Source organism: Diceros bicornis (assembly GCF_020826845.1).
Source record: "Diceros bicornis minor isolate mBicDic1 chromosome 21 unlocalized genomic scaffold, mDicBic1.mat.cur SUPER_21_unloc_1, whole genome shotgun sequence".
NCBI lineage: Eukaryota > Metazoa > Chordata > Mammalia > Perissodactyla > Rhinocerotidae > Diceros > Diceros bicornis.
Genome location: NW_026690885.1, coordinates 1,007,614 through 1,012,410, shown reverse-complemented (window position 1 = coordinate 1,012,410; position 4,797 = coordinate 1,007,614). Strand labels below are relative to the sequence as shown.

At 49.5% G+C, this 4,797-nt stretch overlaps 1 long non-coding RNA gene across 2 annotated transcripts; it reads left to right on the top strand.

Annotated features, from left to right (window-relative positions):
• Positions 1-306: 306 nt before the first annotated feature.
• On the top strand, positions 307-4,486 carry LOC131401835 (uncharacterized). Of its 2 annotated transcripts, none has more exons than XR_009218038.1 (3): positions 307-379; positions 2,865-2,900; positions 4,420-4,486. It is a non-coding gene; the product is annotated as an uncharacterized LOC131401835 (long non-coding RNA). The 2 variants fall into 2 exon arrangements; XR_009218039.1 differs by lacking the exon at positions 4,420-4,486 and adding an exon at positions 3,265-3,356.
• The last annotated feature ends 311 nt before the right edge of the window (positions 4,487-4,797 follow it).

Sequence of the window (4,797 nt, the reverse complement as noted above, 5' to 3'; positions counted from 1 at the left end):
TTACAGGGTCCCTAAATGACAAGCTTGTTTAAAGGGTCCAGAGTCACCAAAAAGTCTCTGTCCAGCCAAGTGAGTTGAGTGACTCAAGTGCACACAGCACGAAGCTGCTTTCTCCCATCTCGGGGAGCAGCAGACGGCTGGATAGGAATCGGGAAAATCCAGCCACAGCCAACACTTACAGTTAAATCAGTAAATACAAAAAAAGAAAAGTGAATGGGGTTGGCCTTTCCATCCAACACCCTATAAAAGGCCTCAAAAGCTTGTTTGCACTTTTTTTCCCCCCTCAGACATGAAAAGCATCCGTGGACCTCAAGTTTGAGGTGAAACCAGGCTCAGGGGCCACCTGTCCTCGCTGATCCATGGATTTCTGTGTGACCAGGTGAGTACCCTGTGGACCTGGTACCAACAGGTTCCGGCAGCCTCCGCTGTGCAGAAGACCTGCTAGTGAGCTTTCCTGGGCTCGGGTTGTCACCACCTGGAGTCACTGAGAGTGAAGGTATCTTGAGAAAAATTATTGATGTTTGATGGATGGAAAGATGGTAAACTGTGTGTGGTTCTGTGTGGTAAATATTTCAGTAAGTACAGTTATATGCAAATAAAAACATATGAAACAAACCTAAATAACTGCAAATGTGTATTATAGTAGAAAATATAGATTTACTTGCATTGCATAATACTCAAAAGTCAGGATTTATATATAATATAACTACAGAAATGTTTTGCGTGTGTATGTAGTATTAGAAGACATCCCATGAAATATTAGCAGCGATACTCAGCAACATTCCTTAGACCCATTCAATTTGATTTCTAAAGTCCTATAAATCCTCCACATAAATTTGAAATAAAGGAGCATTCAGGGAAAAAAATGATTGGAACTTCTTTGTATTAATAACAAATTTAAAATTGAATTTGCCAGTAACCAGATTCATTTTGAGCATTTTTTTCTTTATGACATTCCAAATCATTTGGAGGAGTACTAAGCAACACTGTAGATTGAAGGGAAGGGCGCTAGTCTCCAAAAAGACTGTCCTCTCCACCTTGCCTTGTAAAGGGAATTAACTTTGTTTCTTGAAACTTTTCTGAAATAACGGTCTGGTGATTCATGTTGCAGAGAATCTTGTTAAGTAATTTTGTATTTAGTTGTTGACCTCTACTAATTGTGTGTGTATGTGTGTGTGCCTTTTTCATTCTAGCTTTCCTGTGATGTTCTTGAGGGGAATGTGTGCTTGTCATGCAATAGATAGTCTCTGAGTGTATAATTAATGGTGACCAACCATCCTCGTTTATTCAGGACAGTGGGGTTTTCCAAGACACAGGACGTTTAGTGTTCAAACCAGGACAGTCCTAGACAAACCGGGATGGTTCCTCATCTCATGAGCCAGGCCCTGGGCCACATGCATGGGGACCTGGAGAACCAGAGAGACCTTGTCCCACCTCCATGGAATTTATATTGTATTTGGGAATTTGGATTTTGAAAAGTTAATGATGAGAGTGATGTGGGAGTTTGGCACAAGGGGAATCAACCTGAGGGGGCAGAGAAGCCCTCTTGAGAAGGGCTGATATTTAGCTTGAGAGCTGGAGTTGGGACTGGATTTAGCTGGTCGGAGGGTTAGACTGGAGTGAGGGTGTGGGAGTGTGTTCAAGAAAACGTTTCAGGCAGAGGCACCCGCATGAGGACACCCCTGAAGCAGAGAGCCTGGTGTGTCCATGAACTGAGAAGAAGGATGGCTGAGCCGAGTCAACACAGGGGTAGGGGTGTGAGCCACACTGGCGAGGGGGGACAGGCAGGACCAGATCAAGGGTGACTGGGACTCTGTTCTAAGACCAGTGGGAACCCTCTGGAGAGATGCGAGTAGAAGGATGATGTGATTATCGTTTGGTCTAAGCATGTGGGTTAAAATGGACTTCATGGTTAAGAATGAAGACTTAATAGGCAAGATGGGAGGTGCTGGCAATAATATTAAGAATAAGATGATTGTTCCCTAGGCCTGGGTGATGGCTGTGGAGTAGGAAAGAAGTAGAAAGAAAAGACCTTGGAGTGTAGAACCGAGAGAACATAACGGTACTTTCTTGCCTGCATGTGTCAGATGGCACAGGGCACTGACTGTTCTCGCTGTTGTCCGTGCAGACCTGCAGGCGCCCCCTCACCCAGGTCTGTGTGTTCACCCCTCTTTGCCACTCACAGGCCCCTCCTCCACATCCTAAAAGAAGTCAGGCCTTACTTGTGAGGGGGTTGTCTCACACGGGAGACACCTAGGAGAGCCCCTCCAGGCATCAGAGCAGCCCCTTCAGCATCTCCATTACCCTCCTCCCTTCCCCTCTCTCGCTTTCCACACCCAGAACGACCCTGCTCAGTATTCCACATCCCCATGATCTTCCTCCCCCAGGCTTGAGAAGGGTGGGGCAGCCACTGGGGTGGACATCATGTGCACCGTCCACTCTGACCCCAGCATGTCCCGGGCTGGACAGAGAGTGACTCTACTGGGAGCTGAGCCATGAGACTCAGCGCGTCACCCACCTGGGCTCCTTCACCCTGGACTGGGACAGCCTCTACGTCAGTGGTGAGGGGCTGTGCTACAGCCACACTGTCTCTCCCAGTCAGAGTTCTGTGTTCCCTCCGTTGCTCTAAAGTGAGCTATGATCCATCTCTCTATCCTCCTGGTCTGGGTTCAGTCTTCTCATCACTGTGTGATCACTGGGTCCAGCCACCTTCCATCTCATTGCCTTCCCCTTGAACACCCCTCCACTCGTCCCCGCTGCTTTCCCCTCTGCTTTTCCCACAAAGGTCCCTACATCCTTCCTCTCCCTTAATTCTTTATGTTCACTCCAACTCTTGCTCAGCTCCTCTCGCCTTCTCTCCACAGGTTACACCTATGGAGCCGTGGCCCCGACTACCAACAGTGAGTATTCCTGGCCCTGATCTCCTGGGTCCCATCTGCATTTGGAGTTTGGGAGCACTTGTTCTCCTTCACCTGCTGTCCTTGGTGAGGGAAGGACCTGGAAGGGCCCTAATTCATCCCTTCTCTCCCTCCCGGGTTCTGGTGGAGAGTCCCAGCCCAGTGTGAGAAAGCCTTAGACACAGACATGTTCTCCACCACATTCTGACCCCACGTGGTTTTCACTTTAATTCTGCTAAAGCGCCGCCCTTGGTCCTCCTTTTCCAGGTATCCCATCCATCTGCCCATTTTTCTGCCTATCTGTCTCTCCTCTGAGTTCAGTCACTCTTGTTCACCTATCTCTCTCTCGGGCTCCTCTCATCCACAGGCTTGCTCATCCCTCTACTCACACAGTCACCCATCCCCTCACTCTCATTTATGCTTCACCTGTGAATGGTGGTCCTGAGACAGCCAGTGCTGGAGCCCGTGTGAGCCTGGGGGCTCCTCCCACTCTGTCCCTCCCTGCTGACAGCCCTCTCCACAGCTCCCGAGCTGGCCACCACGTCCCTGCATACTTGATCATCACCTGTGCCACCAGAAGCCACCACAGGTATCTGGGGGCCCCTTTTCCTTACCAAGAGAAGCTCTCTGGCCCCACTCCCCATGAGCCAGGTGTGATCCAGGAGCTGGGAAACCAGGGTGTGAAATTCTGGTTTTAGGGCAATCATGCTGATCACAAAGATTATACCAATGATTTAGTCTAAGGCCAGCCCTCAGAGAGCCCCTAGTCTTGTGAAATTAACACACCATTATAATACAATGTGGAATATTTCGGGGAGAGGCACCTGGCATAATTTGGAGGGGAGGAGCTTGCTAGAGAAAGTTTCACCAGAATGAAGTCTTTAAGAATGAGTAGGAGGGACCCTGGCAAATAGAGGACGAAGGGTTTTCCTGGCACAGAGGATTCCATGAGCAAAGGCTCCGGCCCGAAACAACATGCCGTATGGGGAGAATTAAAACGAATTTGGGTTGCATGAAACATAATGTTTAACCCGCAGTAGATGGATAAAATGAGACTGAAAGGTGAGCAGGAGCCAGATTGAGTAGAGCCTTGAGTGCCAGGTCAAGAAGGTTGAACTAAACACTGAAGGCCATAGGGAGCCATGGGTGGTACTAGAGCAGTGGTGGCCCTAGTGAGGTATTCATTTCAGAAAGATTCTTCTAGTAGTCCATGTAGAACATCCTTTAGACAGAGCATCCAGTGAGCCTGCTGGGGTGTTGGTCCGGGTGAAGGAAGTTAAGACCTGAGCTAGGACAGGAATGGAGAGAGAGAGTGTATGTGAGGACAAGTGTGCAAGGTGAATGGGTGTTACTGGGAGGGAGGAGGAGCTGAGCAGATATGCTGGTTCTGACTTGGGTGACCACACGGGTGGGTGATGGTGCCACTGGGACAGAAGACGACAGATTACAATGAGTGCAGGACTCTGGTCTAGTCTCAGGCCAGCTTTTAGAGATGGCCATCACTCTCCCTCTCGTCTTGCAGCTTTGGGGCACAACCTGAAGACCCTCACAGTCAACGTCACCATCTCCACCCTCCGGTATTCATCAGACATGAGCAACGATTAGGCCACGTTCAACTTCACTGAGAGGGTCCTGCAGAGCCTGGTGAGACCCTGGTCCCAGCAGCTCCTGGTGGGTTAAATCCCACCCAGCCCCTCCTCCAACCCCTGTCCCTCCTGCTCCTCCTCCTCCTACTTCCTCCCCAGCTGGATCATTGTTCAAGAAGAGCAGCCTGGGTCCCTTCTACTCAAGTTGCTGACTGGTCTCCCTCAAGTGAGACCCTCCCCTGAGCATTTGCCCCTAATGACCACTTTTGTGACCACCCCTCTCTGTCTCCACACTGTCCTCCCATTTCCTCCTT